The following is a 19,799-nucleotide window of genomic DNA, read 5'->3' on the forward strand; positions in this document are numbered from 1 at the left end:
GTAAACTACTTTTGAACATGAGACAACTCTTTCCTTTTAGGACCCATAAACCTGACTTTGATTTTATCTGCATAAAACTGTAAATCATAAAAAGCCTGATTTTGGGGGGTATATTTTTGGAAATGTTTTCAATAATCTTCGTCACTAAGACACGTTTTATTTTAAGAAGTGTGGGTACTTATTAGCTGCTGTGATAGTGATAATTGGCTACAGTTGCTTTCTTAAATGGGCTATAGCACAAAACATGGTTCAGGTCTAGTTCATTTTGCTCCCGGAATGCGAACTAAAATGGCGCAAGGCTGGCCGCTTCTTTACACATCTCTCCCCCATCTAATTCTGATGGCCAGGTTGATTTCCTACCTGAATCAAGACTGAGGCAGGTGAAAGCCACTATAATCTGTCATTAACCTATGGATGCCTTGAATTAGTAATATCTTTAACAGCAGTAAGACAGTACTGTCCAATTTAGTTTAATTATTTCCCATTTCAAGCATAGCATGAAGAAAAACTGTGCCATCTCAATTGTTGTTGGATGTAATTCTTGTTAGTGGGTTGGTTTTTTATTATTTTTAAAGTAATGGAATCTGTATTTCTGACATAATTAATGTTTGATTGTAGTTTGTCTACGGTGGAGCAAGGCCATAAGTTTTTAAAGGCATCATGTGTATTGGCCTTTCTTGGCAAGGATTTGGTAGCGGGGGGGGCTACAGGGGCAGCTTCTGTGAGAAGCTGCTGGAATCTTCTTCCCCCATGTCCGACAGAGCCCATGCCAGCCGGCTCCAAGACGGACCCATCGCTGGCCAAGGGCGAACCCATCAGTGATGGTGGTAGTGCCTCTGGGAGAACAGATTTAGGAAGGGAAAAAAAAGTTGCCGGGACACAGAAACTGCAGCTGGAGTGAGGAGTGAGAAGCTGTGAGAGCACCAGCCCTGCAGACCCCCAGGTCAGTGCAGAAGGAGGAGGAGATGCTCCAGGCGCTGGAGCAGAGATTCCCCTGCAGCCTGTGGTGATGAAGACCATGGTGAGGCAGGCTGTCCCCCTGCAGCCCAGGGAGGTCCACGGGGGAGCAGATCTCCACCTGCAGCCCAGGGAGAGAGGACCCCACGCCGGAGCAGGGGGATGCCCGAAGGAGGCTGTGACCCTGTGGGAAGCCCGCGCTGGAGCAGGCTCCTGGCAGGACCTGCGGCCCCGTGGAGAGAGGAGCCCACGCTGGAGCAGGTTTTCTGGCAGGACTTGTGACCCCGCGGGGGACCCACGCTGGAGCAGTCTGTGCCTGAAGGACTGCAGCCCGTGGGAAGGGACCCACGCTGGAGCAGTTCGTGAAGAACTGCAGCCCGTGGGAAGGACCCACGCTGGAGAAGTTCGTGGAGGACTGTCGGCCATGGGAGGGACCCCACGGTGGAGCAGAGGAAGAGTGAGGGGTCCTGCCCCTGAGGAGGAAGGAGCGGCAGAGACAAGGTGTGAGGAACTGACCCCAACCCCCATTCCCCGTCCCCCTGTGCCGCTGCGGAGGAGGAGGTAGAGAATTCAGGAGTGAACCTGTGCCTGGGAAGAAGGGAGGGGTGGGGGGACAGTGTTTCAAGATTTGGTTTTATTTCTCATTATCCAACTCTGATTTAATTAGTAATAAATTAAATTAATTTCCCTAAGTCAAATCTGTTTTGCCCATGACAGTAATTGCCGAGTGATCTCTCCCTGTCCTTATCTTTACCCACGAGCCTTTCGTTATATTTTCTCTCCCCTGTCCAGTTGAGGAGGGGAGTGATGGATTGGCTTTGGTGGGCACCTGGCGCCCAGCCAGGGTCAACCCACCACAACCTACAATTTTGATTTACAAAAAAAAAAAAAAAAAAAGCTAAATAAAATAAATTTTATGAGAACAAAAAGGGTACTCCAAATTTTAATAGCTCTCTTTGAAATACTGTAAATATATTTACACCAAGGTAAGGTCATTAAGAAATAAAGCTGCTTGGCTTTGGAATAGGTGTACAGAAGAGGAAGAAGTTAATCAGATGTATCCTTGCAGGTTCTGTTATGAACAAATGAGTGTGATGGGGTGACAGTAATTAACATCATCATGTGGAGAAATGACGCCATCCATGTTCTCGTTTAGGGAATATAAAAATGGATTGTTGATTGTAAAGCTGAGAGGCAGATCAGGGTATAGAGCGAATGGCACTCCTGGTAGAGAAATTTTAAATCCCAGAGATCTCAAAAATAAGAGCCAGCTGAATAGCAACTGCAGATTGTTTAGTCACAGGAACATATGGCATCATGCAAAATACTGAAACTGAATGATTAAACAGACAGACTGAACATTTATATGCAAGGTACAGAGCTTGTAGTCTATTTAAAGTCAAAGATGAGTACTAATTCTAAAAGCTAATGAAATCAGAAGATCATTTCTGGAAGCAATAGACACAATTTTATGATGCTGAGTACCTTGATTACCTCAATTAGTTGCATAACATGGATTCACCAGAATTTACTTGCAGGAGTCATTCATGGCTAGCATAATGTGCCAAGGTATATATATATGTGTGTGTATGTGCATGTGTGCTTTAAATTATGCCCAACATTACACTTATATATATGTAAGGAAAAAAGATCTCATTTTGTTCATCCCTGAAGCCTGGTGTCTGCAGTGCTGGTGTTACAACATGAAAAGTGACTGATGCCAACAGAGCTACTATATACTCTAAATAGAAATTGGAATTTACTTAACCCTCATTATTGTGGTATCTGAATAAACCATATGAGGACCATCATTCTCTACAATAAGTAAGTCAGTCATTGAAATACACTGCATGAGACAAGAGATTCTCTTCTGTTTAGCACAGACCTGTCAGTAAGCTATGAATACTTTCTAGCACTTACTGGCCAGTAAAGTGAGCGATTCAGTCCGATTTTAACATAGTCATAACCTGGGTCTTACTTCCCAGATTATGGGATTACTTTTTTTCCTTTAGTTCCTCTAATTTTTGTCTCTCGGTAAGCATGTGAAGTGAAGAAAAATCATAAGAGTCTGTCTGCTGCAGTAAGTGTGAAATATGTAAGGACAATTATTATTAATAAAAATATAATTAATTTATTTGCTCTTAGATGAAGCTCTGGCTCCTCCGAAGACAAAGAAAATGGATTTTATTCTTGCGGTTTTAGTCGACGTGATATGTTTGCTTAGGAATTTTGTAAGAATATTCTTATTTGTACTGCTATTTAGATATTTATAAACATTTATAGGTGTATAGATTTAGCCATAGGCTGTTTGTTGCTGTGACTGTTTGCATATGTAGTGTATGTTCTTTGTGACACACTGTCCTATAATATTATAGGGTTTTGTTCATGTTTTCTGTTTGATTTGCTATTCTTAATTTAGTTTGATTACGTTTACAGTTTGTATAATTATGACTACAACAGAATGTTTTTTACATCAGCACAAGCAAGATAACTTCTTGAGAGGCTGCTAGATAAGTGCTGATAATAAAATCAAATGGATTTTAAGATCTAATTGCTATAGTCAACATTTTGATGCCTCATATTCACTTTTTAGCATTAGCTCTGAGATGATCTCCTACTGAGTTATTTACCCAACTGCAAATTTCTATCTAACAGTGCTTTTCAGTTTTCATTGCTTAAATTGTCATAAGTTTTTCAATTAAAGCATACACAAAAGAAAATTTATAGTGCACAAGGTGGCAGGTACACATTACTCTCTAGTTAATTTATTATTTTTACTACTCCCTGTCAACATACCTAATTGTTGTTTTCAAACAGTAGTTACCTTAGATCCGGATGCTCCAATCAAACATTTTGCATAAACCTATGAGGAAATCTATGAGTGAACATATGGTCTGCAAGAAAGAGTTGAAAACACTAAGAAAAAAAAAGAAAAAAGACCATTAATGAAAGGGACAGATTTTATCTATACATGTAAATATGCTGAAAATAACAGCAGGTATATATTAAAAATGTCCTAATTGCATTTCTTTATTCCAGTGTCACTCCATTTTTCCTTGCGGGTAGGTAGGATGAATGCATTGTACCTCTAACAATAGTATGACATGGATCTAATAGACATCACATGTAAAGGGGGACTTCTTTCCCCACCAGCTGGAAAATTGTTTAAACTCAACACTTTCCAACCGGGCAGATAAGAAGGCATTGGTTGGTTTAGTGTAGCTGACCTATTTTGTGTCTTCTTCCATTGATCTTGTTTCCTACCTCTCCGCTGTAATTAGTTGAGCTGAAAACTGAGGCTTGTGCAAGAGCTACTTAAGCAGCCGAGAAGCTGATGGGTTAAGCTCCTTTAATTCTGATCACTGTTTCCTTGAGCACTGCTCTGAGTGGAATGTATACAAATACACATTAGTGAACCCATAATGTAGCTATCCAGTAGATCACAATGATCAGATGATAAGGATTCACTGGAAAACACAAGTTAGTGGTGGCTATAATACGAGGTTGAGAAGGCAAAACTGTCTCTTTCAGAATAGAACCAAATTAATTCAGACAAGGTCCGAACAACTAATAACAAAATTTTGGCCTACAGTGGTAGTTGTTTTTCAAGAAAGCTAATCCTATGAGACCTCCATTTGTCAGAATCACAATGTGCTGACCAGAACAACATATCTCATTTGCCTTCTGCAATTTTGGGTCAAAATGTTAGAAGAAAAGCTCTAATAGTTTCCATGCTCTTGATTCTTTCCCTCAGTCTGAACCCTTCTCCTGATTCAGTTTCAAATACTGAATCACACTGTAGTGTAACCAATCTCAACTTCTACACAAATACTTCCAACATTGTATATTGTGGTCAATATTCTCTGTGAAAAGAAAAATCTTCTTTGAATATTTAGGAAAGAGTTGCTTACAGTAGTCACGTTAGTACCACTTTCACTGCCAACATTTAGTGATGTCAACACTAGAAATACAATTCATATGGCTAATAACTGCAAATCCATTTACTGTACCTATAGTACTCCCAAAACACCTTTTCTTCTCTGTCAGCAACTAAACTATTATATAATACATGAATGACAATAGAGAAATGAATATTCTTTGTTCAAAATATATGATTCAATCTTCTAAGTACCTACACAGCGCTGTGTGAAATTCAGCAGGGAATTGTTGTTTCAAGTGATGAATTATATCACACTCTAAATGATTTTTTTTCTGCCATTTAGCTCCTTGAATGCATAGCAATCTACTTGAAACACTGGGAAATTTACGCCTATTTTCCATCCCAATTTGCTGGCTAGTGAAGTTCATAAAAAAACATTTGTCACTGAATCCAGTGGTAACTGGACTGAGCCCATGACATCTAGGGCTGAAACACTAGTAACAAGAACTGGAAATTTGTAAGTAAACAATTCTTCTCCATGTTCTTATATGTTTATTCAACTGTCACCCCTTTTAGGCAAATTTATGTCAGCTAACAGTTAAATTAAGCAGCCATCAGGTTGTCTCAGTAATTAATAGAGAAAGTTAGGCTCCTCCAAGGGGCATGTCACCGATGATCTTAGCTGGCGTGAGTTACGCTTTAGAGATGCCATTGGTCTCCGCTTAGTGTTGAAGTTCTTTTAGACATGGATATAAAAAGGGAAGACAGGGGCTTCAGACCCAAACAGGTCTGGAAGGAGATTAAAATCATTGAAGTTATTAATAATCAAAGTTATTAATACTTTGCATCGCTTTCAGTAAGAGCAAACTATATCCAGGAGCAGAGATAGGATGGCTAATGGCAATGACAGAATAGAAATGGAAATTACCACATCTAAGGAGGAAACAGAACTCAAAGTTTAATGTGCTGAGATCAAGACAGTTAATGATTGTCATTGCAGAATAATGAAAAAACTGGCACACTTTTAAATTTTAATAAGAGTAGCTGATTTATCAAATTGGGAATATAACTATATCTGTAAAATAATAAATATGGTACTGTAATTAACAGAAAGAAAAACATAACCCAGAGAATTAGGAGCCTATCTCTTGATTTCAATAGAATAGAAACCTTTGGAATAAATTATGAAGAAATTAGTTATGGAAATAAAAATGAATGGAAAATCAACAACGTGACTTTTTAAAAAAAGTTCGGTAATACCAAGATAAACTGGTATCTTTGTTTGATAGAATAACTAATTCCCTAGTTATGAGAGAAGTGGAAGATCTAACTTATCTTTCAATAAAGTACTTGAAGTGGTTAACTATCGGAAAATATTAAACTGCAGAAGATAGAATTAGTCTAATAATTTTGATGTGGATAAAAAGCTAACTAAGGGGAAGAGGCCTTAATTCTGCTATCATTTATATGTTATATATTATTTTTATATTTTATGACTGTGCTAAATTCTTTGCTTACAAACATAAATCCATTTCTGATCTGAAGGTCATCAGTACAAAATGTTTCAAGATAACATTAAAATCAGTAGGGACTACAGTGCAGGACTACTTCTTATGTATTGACTTTCTAAAGGCTGATGGTTAATTATAAATGACTATCATAAAACCTCAGACAAAATGAACTAGAACGTGTAGTCCAAAAGACAAGCATTTTAATTCTGTCAGATCATTCATGCTTACAGGCATACCTACTTTTTCTCAAACTCCTTGCCAGCTTCTTGGTCTAGGCTTAGTCCTATAATCATTAGGCCCTACTCATAACCATGGTAAACTGGCATAGCTGCTCCGAAATCATTGCAGATGCACAGATTTATGGCAGCTGAAGTCTGTCCAATAATGTTTCTATTCCCTCATGATAGATAGAGTTCATATGCACAGTACCCTTCAAATATTAACAGGCTCCTGGATTCTCAGAGAAGAGTCAGTTAGAAATACTTCAAAATGACGACAGTGTTGTTCTATAGAAGAGTTGCACAACTGATTTCATAACTGCTCCAAGTGTTATTGAAATCAAAGTTTTTCTTTGAGAGATTACAAGAATTGTTCTTTCACATACAGCAAATGAGAGTTTTTCTTAGAGCTCACTCACTCTTTACCATGTAGGAACACAGCAGGGACCAGCTTTTCCCTGTCAATGCATTTTTTAGGGATGAAACATTTTTTGCGCCTGAACGTGTGTACATGTATGTACACACATACATACATACATGTACTGTACACATAACATTTAGAATTAGGGAATCAGATATTGCTGTCATAAGCATGTTTAAAAACTGATAAATCATGCCTGTAACGGTAAAACAAAGCTTTTCCAGACTGGTACTCATTACCAACACATTTCATGCAAATGGGTAGTTCTCATTATCCACCATTATCATGACATACTCAAAGCCATCACTATTTAGCAATCACACCCAACATTAGCTGCGAGTACCCAACACCACAGAGCTGACCTGCTGTGTAATTAGCGGTGATGGCAGCAGTCCTTCCCGTGCTCGGTCACCACAGCGCAGGTGATCAGGCCCAAGAGCTCTTCAACAAGAAGACCCAGAGCTGAAGTAAACATCTCCTCACTCTTACCCATCCCCAGGTTCAGGTCCTTTTATAAGGCGGTTGGGTTTCAAGGCAATTCCCAGCCCTTGGCCTCCACCCTGAGCTACACACTGCCTGAACCTGGGGAGAAATTATTTTCCAGGCTGCCGCGGATGCCTCACCCTGTTGCTTGGCTGCTCCTCCCTTTCCTAGAGCAGAAGCAGCCTTCTCGCAGGTGCATTTTTTCTACAACGAATAATGGCCCGTCAGTGTATTGCTAGTTGTCCTGTGACCTCTTTCCTCAGCCGGTGCTCGTATTTTCAAGGCCTTTGCTGTCATCTCACCCTTAAACTGTCTGTGGAGGCAAGAGATGCTCCGTGCCATGCTCAGTCCACCCAGCAAGTTGATAACAAACCTAACAGGTTGGACTGCGTCCCTGCCGAGTTAACGGGAGGCACAGTTAGCATTAAGCCCTGCGGCCTGTAATTAGCGATGGCAATACTATTTAATTGGGCTGTCGGTACACAAATGCTTTTACAGGTGTGCTGTCTTACTGTGCTGCTGCTTTTATGAGTGTCACATGCTATTTCATACAGGTTCATGTTATTTCTTTCTTCCTTCAATGCTTGACTTGTCTCTCAGGATATCAAACAAAGCTCTAACTGAAGTGTGTTGCAGTAGTGGTTTTAAAACATCATGAGGCTGAAAGCTTTTTATTATATAAATTATATCTGGATATTTTTATTTTTACCACAACCTTCTTAAGGTCTTTATGTAGGGATTTTGCAACTTGTGAAATAGTCGTGAAGACTCCCTGGTGCAATGGGGATGGAAATTGTTTATCCAGTTCTGAATCAAATATAGTAAAATTGTTTCCTGGAACAGTAAATTGACTCTGACTCTGCCTTTACACACAATATTTGCTTTTCCATTTTCATTATCATGGGCCATGTTTTATGAATACTGCTTTGTGACACATATATCTATATGAAGGAATATTTTTCCTGATCGATTGAAAAAATGCTTCTGTAAAATGTATATTTCTTAATTCTGGTCTTTGGATAAATAAAAGCTGTCAAATAACTAGATTCTCTCCTCTCTACCCACAAAGGAATTGACTAGTGATTAAGTCTTTGTCTTTTTTCATTTTATTCATAGCTTCTAGTTATGCAGCTATTTCACTCAACCCTGATAGACTTCAAACACTTCACTTACTGCTGATTTAGCCATACACATATTTAATTGTGTCTAAAGGTTGTGAGGTCCCAGTTGTTTTAAGTCTCTTACTGAAATGTGACTGTAATATTGTGGAGAAATGTCTATTTTTCATTAGTTAATACATTTTATGGATGAATAACAGATTGTCATTCAAATTGATTGTTTCGCTTAGAATGTTAAACTGCTGAGGTGGATTGCTTTTGTACAGCATTATTCAAAGCAGAGCATATACTTTTTAGAAAGGCTTTTAAATGGAAAGTAGTTAAATGTTATGGAAGTATGGTCACTGTCTTACATAAAAGGAATGCCAAAGCCTGATGACCGTTTTTGAAAGTTACTGTATTTTGTTTATGAATATTCATACAAATCAGTGTAATGTGAATGTTTTCCTTGCCACAAGGTACACCAGGTAAAGGAAAGATGATTCCTTGTAGGATTTTATTTTAATTTTTTTAGCATAATCATTATAGGCAGCTTTATTACAGGTGTGTTGAAATAATAATGTTATGAATTAAACATGTATTTGTTAGGTTTAAGTAAAGAGAAAGATTGCTTTGCTAAAAGCTCATATAAAAACTGAATATTTTTTTAAACACATGCTTAAGTAAAAAAGTTGACACAAATCAAAATGCAATTACATTAATAGATACTATTGTTTATAGGTAACTGTTGCAAATTAAAAAATATATTAAATTTTACATTTAGGTCTGCTCAGAACCTGTCCCATGAAGGCAAAGCAGTAAAGCATTCTGTTGCTCCATCTCCTGTAGACACATATTTAGGGACTGAAGAAAAAGAAAACAGAGAGAGGAGCAGATGATAGTGTCAAAATTAACAATAGTGGTACTGATATTTATTGAGAGTTGCGTCTTAAAGTACAGGTACAGAGAAATCCATGACCAAAAATTGCAATAAGACCAAAAGTGATGAGCTGGTGATAATGGAGTTAGACCACTGAAACTTTTTTTCATCTCTATATATTTCCTTTTTTTTAACCATTTTGTGAAAATTATAGTTTAGAAGTCTTTTAGGTTATTTAGATTGAAATATTTTTATGTCAGTTTGAACCCTGGGACTTAGTCCTTGAATGGGACCCCTAGATGCTCCAGAAAGAAAAAGAAAAAAAAAAAATCACTATTAATTTTGTTTCAAAGATTACAGTCAGACAGTCAGGTGAATATTTAATTTACAGAATGATCTGTTACTGTTTTTGTCCTACTTTTCTACCTGTAGGATCAAGGTAATGGAGCAAGCTCTGTGGCTGGTAGTTCCAGGGCACAAGCTGAAGCATGACAGAAGACTACATAACACCAAAAATATCCTGGGTCAAAAGGAGTAAAGGGATAGCCTAAGATGACCTGCTCAAAGCAGCTATGACGGGGACAAGAATAAGAGACAGTGGGTTTTAAAAGAGACATCATTTATTTTAGCCCTCTTCCTCCAGACTTGGTGTTCAAAGTGTCAATTTCTTTTTTTCTTTTTTATTTTTTTCTTTCACGGAAGCAACCGTCTCTTCAAATAGGCAAGCCCAAGCCTCTGTCTACAAAAGTCCCAAATCACCCTGCCACAATACTTTGATCTGGTTTTACCTTCATCACTTTTCCCCTCTGAATGTACTGATAACAGCCTTCTAACGCCTTTAATAGTGCTGTCTCTTCAGCAATGAAGCTGAAAGTGTATTTTTTGTATATTGAGACTCATCCTGCTCCCAGACAGGAAAATGTGAGGGGTTCCCTCCTCACACTGTCAGCAAGTGAAGTCAGGTTTCTGAAAGAATGTAGACTTTTTATTTCTTTCTTTGTTCCCCTTGATGACTTTTTGTGTTGAACCTTTTCGTTAGATCCAGAGGGACTAAATTGCTCTGTGAAGGTGTGTCCTGTTCTGCTCTGAAGGGGCAGATACCTGCAATGCTGGAGAAACTTGATTTTTCTGACTGCCCTTGATGGTAGCTTTGGATACAGTTTCATGAGCTGATGCAAGCATTTTGTTAACTGCTGTTCTTAGAAGAGTTCATCATCCTCTCTAGCTGTGGAAGAATCTCTATTGTAATCTTGATTTTAGGGAGCAAGGCAATTTTAACTGTATTCTGTGATCTAGCAGTGTTTTTATAAATGGGTGTTAAGTAGGGGCAAGAGATTAAATGTGATGTGATAGAGAATGGTGGGAAGGAAGTTGAGATAGAGGAAGTACTCGCTATGAAACTTCCCTGAAAAGTGGATCTCTTATTGTAAGTCTCTTCTATCAAGTAACTAGTGATAGGACGAGAGGAGATGGCCTCAAGTTGCGCCAGGAGAGGTTTAGATTGGATATTAGAAAAAATTTCTTTACCGAAAGGGTTGTCAGGCATTGGAACAGGCTGCCCAGGGAAGTGGTGGAGTTCATGTAGAGATTTATAATGATTGGTTGAGCTAGAATGTTTTACTACAATAAACAATACTATAATTGTACAGGTAAAAGCTTTTATTTTCAGTATAAGTAGTCAGCATTTTGAAATGTAAAGTTTTCACCTGAAGTAAATACTGCAATGGCCAATGAAGGGACTGCTGGCTTGGCAGCCTGACTCGTAGCACCTTAGCTAAACAGATGGACTCTCTGTCCAATCAGTAGAGAAAGTGGGTGCCTCTGAAGAACAATTTTGACAGTCTCAGCAATAGAAACATCCATAGAGTGATATAATACTAGACTGCACAGGGGCCTGTCCAGACCCAGCCAATAGGAAACACAAGGTATTGAGTATATTAGAATTAGCATATGGGAATGTGGAGTAAATATTCCTCCTTCCACTCAGAATTTACTGATGACCTTGCTTTGGAGAACAGATGCCTAGTAGTTTGCAATAATTTTCTACGGGTCATTACCTCAGCGTAGAAAATCCAGAGCCTTGACTATATATCTTTTACTCCCATGTCAGGAAAGGATGGAGGCAAGTTAGAGCTAGTACTTCATTAATGAATAGAGCCAACGCAAGGACAGAATGCAACAACTTGTACTCTAGTGGCAGAACTACATGACTTCTCATAAGAAGGAGACTGGGTAACAGACTTGTAGAAACCCGAGGAAAACGTTTTGTTCACAGAATGAAATGGTAAGAACTAGAATTTGGCTTGATAATATCTTCAGTTTGATTCTGTGCAGTCATCTGTAGTGACTGCAACAAGAGCATCACCTTCACATGACTTCTTAAAATTGGCCTAACTAAACATGATAGTACCTCTCCGGTGCATGCTAAAGCCTTTCTTCAGTGATGTTTCAGAGGACAGATACCATATACTGAATTACCAAATCCTTCACTGAATGATCAATGATTTCCTTGGCTCCTTCAATATAGAAAGAGAGAAAGAAGGAAAGAAAGAAAAAAACCCCAGTGTATTTTGACTGTCTCTTTGGCTCTTGCAGCTGAGGGACAGGGAGCTAGAGCAGAACCATTGTGCTGGTTTGCTTGGTTAGCAAATCCTCTAGAGAGGGCGCAGATCTGGCATATATATGCTGCAAAAATCTGCGCTGTATAAAAGCTGCAAAATCAGGATGTGAATAGCGTTTAACACTGGCAGCGCACAGTGACAAGACACTAAAAAAGTGGTTTTTCTATGGTGTATCCAGATTCTTAGCAATGAAGTAATATTCAGTGGTCATTCACAATGTGACCATTTTGTGCAGAGATAATGCTCAGCTTTCTGAAAGTGCACCTTTAAAGTTATTTTAGAGCTGCTGGTTCTACCTATTTATTTACCTACTTTTAGGCATTTCTTAGCAATTTGCTCTGTAGCATCTGCCACAGAGAAGGGCATCGTGATTTATCTGCAGCTCTGAATATATTACTTGTTAACCTTTACAAACACCTAGTGTGACTCATTCCATCTTATCACAGCAGACGTCAGTGGGAGTAAGCATCACTCAACAGGACAACCAGTTTGTACAAGATATAGGCACATGTACCAAATGTACCCAGATAAAAGAGCCAGCTAATTTTTAAAGTGTTAAAAAGGAACATGAACACAACAATACAGTCTGCGATGGGATTTGAGGCATGTGCATTGGCAGTCTTACTGAGGGGATCAAGAACCTAACGATAGCCTAAATAATGAACATGAGAAAGAACCATTGTAATCGACACCTCTAAGTATCTCTCCTAAAAAAAAAAAAAAGCAGCTAGCTTTGGCTCTTCATGATTCTTCCCCCTTTTCCCAGGAACTCCAGCACTGTTAAACCAGTCAGTGCAGTTCCCCTGAGCAGCACTTTGTTCACTGCATTTCTCTGCCTAACGCTAACTTCCACAGACTTGGGAAGCACTACACTTCAACAGTTTAACTTTCAAGCAGTTTGGCCATGCTGCAATTTCTAAACTTGTCATGCTCGTAGAGAGTGGAAATTTCCTAAGACATATACCTAGCTATGTGGACTGTCCTTTTGATTGATTTTTATTATTGGATTCATATCTGTCTTCAGACCACCAGTGCTCTCATAAAACCAAATTTATGGCAACTTATACTAAAACGGGTAAAATAGCAAATAAAAAATAAATAATCTAAATGATCAGCGAACCAACTTAACCACAAACAAGCAAGCAATCAAAGTTTGGGAAGAATGTTATCTCTCTTTCTCTCTCAAGTCAAGGTTACTCCATGAGGACAATTGTCTTCAAATTTAACTTCACAAAAGATGCTTTGGGAAGGTTTCCCAGGAGTTTTCTTTTTGAAATGGCTGGAATTGTGAGAATTGTCCCAAGCAAGCAGTTAAAAACCATGGTCAGACATGGTCATCATGCCAGCCTTTTTAAAAAATGTATATAGATTTTTGCCTTGGTTGTCTAACTGGAGAAATGTAAAATGAAATGGCTTTATGTAATGTACTCAGCACCCACTGTCTGAAAATAAGGTCTTTAAAGTCATACAGAAAGGCATTTTTGTTGGAAACATGCCAAATGAGATGTGTCTGAGTAAGATTATTCCTATATACTACAGTATTTTGTCTTAGTGAAGTCTAATAATTTTGCTAATGGAAAAACAAGAAATATCTGCCTCCAGGACCAACAAATCACTACAAGAGATATTAGCAGATGTTTAAGCATCTATCTAGGTGGCTAAATTATGGACCTTTGTTTCCTATAAAGGCAATGGGTCCTAAGAAAGGCAATAAGGTACTATGATTTTAGATTTTTAAATGAATTTTGGATGCCTTAGAGAGTCTATAAACAGATTGTAGGTACCTAAAGCAGCAGCCAAAGTTAAATGCCCCAAACAAGGCTGTGTGAATATTTTCTTGTATTATTAAGGCAAGACTATATTTGACTAAGCACAATTGTTAAGGTTTTTTTAAGTACGTCTCCTAGTGTCGCATGGCTGATTCTGAGGATTTCTCGTGTATGACAAATGTTATGTTAACTCAATGCTATATCTTACTGTTTTGTTGTAACTAGTTTATTTGTGTAAAGAAAAATCTATCTCCCTCTGTACAAAGGTAGTTCTGAGCATGACATTTAAATCACTTACAATATGGCACCAAAGAAATAGAGGCTTTAAGACTAGAAGAAGCCTTTGCAATCCTTAGCTAGCAGGGGTTTTCTGCATTGAAAATTTTAGATAATGAAGTTGTCATAGATTGGATTACCTTGGTAATGATGTATCTGATTCTGACATATAATGTCAGGTTGCAGCATTTACTTAAAGTTACTTTGTGCTTTGTATTCTGACACAGTGTGACTCACATAGCTTGACTTCATATGTCTTAAACTGACACCTTGCCATAGATATGCAAATGTTCCCATTTTCTGAAAAGAGCAATTAAAATACTCTTGATAAACCAAGAGTTCTACAGAAAAATACTGATATTTTCCCACATCGTCAGGATATAAATAGTATTACACAGAATTTGCTAGCACTCTTTAGCATTTCTTTAACTGTACAGAGGTATCTGTGCAACAACAATTAAGTGATACTGTTCTGAAAACAATATTCAATATAAGACTGTAAACCTGCTGGTAAACAGTAATGTTACTTGACCACATGCTTTACATTTACTTTTGAAGATACAGCACACACACATATAAGTGTAAAACTGTAATAAATTCAACATGTTGTATTTGCTTCTCAATATCCAAATTTTTCATGGGCTTCTTGTTTTCTGATGTACATACATCAGAAGCAGTTAGGCTCAGCTATTGTTTATCCTTATCAAGACCAAAACCATGTTACCAAATATCTTCTGTACCTTGTTAGCATCATTTATTGACTTCTGTTCATTTCCAGGGTTGTCCAAAGTCCTGATTTTTCAAACTCTTTAAATGTAATGTCCTTCTTTGAAATTTTCTAAAGAATTAGGTTTCCCTTAGAGAATGTCTCAGATGAACAATATGAAAGCTGGAAGTAATCATTGTCAGTCAAAGGGATTTGGGGCAGAAAATGTTTCCACTGGAAATATTCTTGCCTAATTTAAGTTATAGTCTAAGGCATATTTGTGGTTTATAACTAACATGGTAAAGTTGATAATCCCATATAAGTTTATAAATTATAATTGTCGTTTTTATCGCTATGGACATAGGAGACTAACTACTGTATGTTGCAAGGCCTAACTTTCAGCTGGCTTGTCCTCATCAGAATCAACAGAATGGGATCCAAAATATTTATCACCCCCTAAAGAAAATCACTTAAGGCTCTACTCAGTTGCTCACATTTTCACTTTTGAGTGGAAATGAGTAAGTGCTGCTTGAGGTACGCTAGGGTATCTCAAGCATTCAGGTGGTGGTAGCAGATGGGACACCTGTGTGAAACCTATGATCTACTGGAGTAGGAGCTGGGGACCAGATGGGATATCCTAAAGTATCTCTGACAACATGAGACATCTACTTATGAGCAAGTGAATTCAGTCCTTAAATCAGGGTACCACATGCAGCTGTCAGTGACTATTCAACAAGAAATTAAGGAGGTGAGGGGTTAAATTTAAGGGAAATATTTTAAATTCTGCTTTGCCCACAAGCTCTGTCAGGTGCAGCACAGAGGCAGCATCCAGGCACTAGAGAGAAACAAAAATGCTTGTGTTTATCTAGGTCTTGACTATTTGATTTTTGAGTTCCTCTTCCTTTTTCCTCTTGCCTCTTCCCTCTCAGCATTCCCATTCCCATTTAAAGACAGCTTGAGTATGAGTCTCTATAGGAATGATTCTGAGTTTAATTTCAGTGGCTGGGGGAAGATGGGAGGTGGAGTGGCAGGTGCCCTAGATGCTCCAACAGGTAATCTAGATGTCTCTTCAGTCCTCTTAGGACCTACAGCTCTGAAATTACCTCTTTCATAGCAGAGAAATCACAGTACTTCCAGGACAGCTCTGCATGGGAAAGGAGTCATGGTGTGAATTCATATTCTAGAGTTTTGTAACTTTATTACTGTTGATTTGCTTTCTGCAGTACAGCTACTGAAGAAGAGATCCAGAGCCCATACTGTGCTACCTGAAGCATGTTTCAAATGCCTATGTGCTGTCTCAGTCCAGCAAGACTATCGCTGCTGTTTACTTTACACCTGAGATACGTTTTTCTTCCTCCTGCAAGATCATAATATGCGTAAATTGAGGAATCTTTAATTCACCCCCATTCTGGGTGCTGCACATCCTCATCATGTAGCACTGTTATCAATGGGCAAAGTATTTATTCTTAACCTTAACTTTCAGAGGGGCAAATCCATTAAACCATCTGTCTCACATACGTTGATAAAATTTGGTCTACTACTACAGTGGTACTACACTTCTTCATCAATAAAAAATCTGCTGTGTGAATATATATTTTTATATGATGATCTGCTTGTTAAATCCTTTACTCAGAAGTTGGTAGACAAACACTTCTCTTATTGAAGAGCAACAAAACTGATACATTTCATGTCCAAAATACTCTCTTCTAACTACTGTCTTACACATACTATGTGAAATAAACTCTAAGTCGCACCAGCTGAAAAGGATATGTCAATATGCAGCAGGAAATGCAAATACATTTGGTCAGAGAACAAACAGAAAGACAGAACCTGAGAAAAAATCTGTAGACTACCAGTTAGGTCATACCAGCTTTGGAGAGGAAGGACAATGTCATTCTTGATATTTGAAGATCATCTTCTACAGCTGGTTAGTTTTGTACTCAAAGAAGTACTTTAGGACTGAGAAAGTACTAGCAATGGGGAGCCTGACGCTGTAGTCCAGTGATCGTTCCTATGTCCTGCCCCTTGATTATTACTTAAAGGCAAATTTTGCTATGTAATGAGAAGAGCTCTCAGACTAGAGATTTCTGTTGTCAGCAAAGTAGTCTAACAACTAGGCAAGAGGTAGAGGACTGATGTCCCAATGGAGAAATGGAATACATGGAGTTATCCTGTATCCTGTGGTTGAAAAATGCTCTTGCAAAGGCAAAAATATGCATTTGACTCTACTGAAGCTCAGGTGGGCATGCTAGGTGGTCTGCTTTCTTTGCAGATAACATTAAGTGTTTATATAAAATACAGGCATTACTATCCGAGTTTTTCAATGGAAGAAAATCCAGTTGCTGTGTTTTATGGTTGATTTGTATTACATGTTCAATGTGCATTTTGGGGGTTTTGGTTTGGGTGTTTTTGTGAAATACGGAAATATGATTTTGTGGCAATTGTATGGGGGACTAGAATTTGTTTTCTATAACTAGGTAAGGCAAGTGAGAAGAATGCTTACAAAATCAATTATCCAGAAAAAGGATTAAATCTCTGGGTTTAGGCGATATGAGATCTCTAAAGTAAGTAGAGAGAAAACTGTGACTGAATAGTTGTAGCAGATTTTATCAATATCCTATTTCTATTTTCATTTTTTTTTAAATTAAGCTTAATAGAAAAATCTCTGTTACATGGGTCAGTCCAAGTTTAGTGGGTCAGAGTTACAAGTTTAACTCTGATTTTGTTACTTCTCATTGAGATTATGTACATAAATCTCCTTGCCTTGGCATGACTGTGTATAACTATGTTGTATTTCTCAGCTGTCCCAATTTTTATGGAGTCTAAATGCAGTACAGTGTTATGAAAAAGTAAAACTTTTGAATTTTTTCACTTCAATATTTATTAACAACCAAATTGCTGAGTCAAAACTAAGATCATAGAATATTTTGTTCGTGTAAAATCTCTTTTGCTTTATATTAAGCTTTCTATATGTAGTTTTTCTTGTATTTCGCCGATGCAACTTTGCAACTGCCAATGTTGAGCATAATCCTGCTTTTACTAAAGTTAATACATTTTTGTATTAAGTACAGACAGATCATGCTAATATTAAAGACCCTGTGAAAATGGAATTATTATCCTCATTTTACTGGCACCACTCTGAATTTACAACTGCACTACTGAGCAGTGTTTACGTCTTATTGGAGAGGGATTGTATGTGTTACCAGAAAGATGGTGCAAGAAGCACTCCTCAAACGGCTGATGCACGCAAGAGATGATGAGGTGTCTTGGTGCTCTCAGCACAGCCCCTCCTGTAGGCTCTGCAGTGGGTTACAGCTCCTGTGACGGTGGGGCTCCTCTTCTTTTGCAGGTGAAGGAATGACGGCAATTAGGATTTGTTTTCACTCTGCTGTAGGTGCCCCAGGCAGCTCAGATACCAGAACAGGTAAGGAAACAACCTCCGATAGGTAAATGCCTAGCTATCATTATTCTCCAACTTGGAGCAAGGTGAAATTAAGGATTACCTTGCTATTCCTTGAATTGAAGTTCAGTTTCTGGTCAGATAAAATTCAGAATACAATAGCTGTAACCTAGCCCTTTATCAAGGCAATTTATTCATTTGCAGTCTTTCAGAGAGTGCAGTAAATCAGAATTTTCAGCAGAGAATAGGTCTGTTCGTATCACAAAGAGCTCCTCTCCTGCTGTTTCCCATATTTTGGAGAAAAAAGCCAACAGCAGCAATGTGATGAACAGAGCTAAATATTCCACAGGTCCCAGACCTGTCTTCAGAAACTGGAACCAAATAAACGAAGAAATAGATAAAATGAGAGAAGTACGGAACATTCTTCAGTAAAAGCAGAAGGGCAAGATAGTACCCAATAAGGAAAAATTATTTGAAACCCTAGTTGTGTAAGGAACTATTTTATAGAATTAATTTTTCAAACAAGAAATGAGTGTTTGATCTAAAGCTATTGAATAGTGATGTTTCTGCTGGATTCAGTAAAATAATATCTGCTAATATAAAAACAGGTAATCATAACACAGGCAGTAATTGAATATAAATGTGACTTCACTCATTATTAAAAGGGGACAGGAGACCAACGTGTGTTGAGTTAGCATAACGATTAAGATAATTTTGTAGTATAGAAGGTTTCCTAAAAAATAAATTTGAAAAGGGCCTAGATAATGGATAGCTCGATCAAGATTCTGTGTACTGAAATGAATAAAAAAAAAAGAAAGAAAGGGAGAGGGAAATATAGTTTGCTAATGTAAATGCGTTGCAATTGTAAAAAACAACTGACAAGTTATCTGCAATTGGAGTTTAAGCCTCATTTTTGTGCAGCAAGATGTGGACTGAAAATTTCAAAGCATTTGGTTTAGGTTACCAATTAAAACTGAAAACCGGATGCACATCGCAATTCATATATTAGAAGAGAAAACAAAAATAAAATATAAATAAATAAAAAAAAGTCAATAGAAACAAGGGAATTTTACCACCAGATTAAATATTTGCCTTTAAAATAATGATAGTGAAGCATCCAACAACCTTTCATCTGCTAAGACTGAGACTAAAAAATAGTTTAAAAAAGCCCTCACAAAGCATGTAATTCTCCAAAACCTGTGTCAAAATATACACATGTTTAGATGAAATAAGCTCATACAAATCCCCATAAACCTAGTATATACATATCTGTGTAGCTGTTATTTTGAATGGTATAGCAGAAGAGTCACAACTCAACAAGATGGCAGGCTGCACTTCTATTCTCTGAAATGCAGTGCGCTATATTTATATTGAGTAATATTTAAATATATTATTTAGCAGTATTTTTTATTATAAATTATCATAAAAATATTACTTGAAATATGCGTTATTGAATATAAAGTTAATGCCAATAAAGCCAATGTAGTAAGTGGTTCTTATATGAAAGCATCTCTGAAAACATGATTTTATTAAAGAAACATTCTCATTTAAAAATGAGAGACTCTAACATAAGCTTCAAG

This window comes from Aquila chrysaetos, chromosome 2 (assembly GCF_900496995.4).
Source record: "Aquila chrysaetos chrysaetos chromosome 2, bAquChr1.4, whole genome shotgun sequence".
Classification (NCBI taxonomy): domain Eukaryota; kingdom Metazoa; phylum Chordata; class Aves; order Accipitriformes; family Accipitridae; genus Aquila; species Aquila chrysaetos.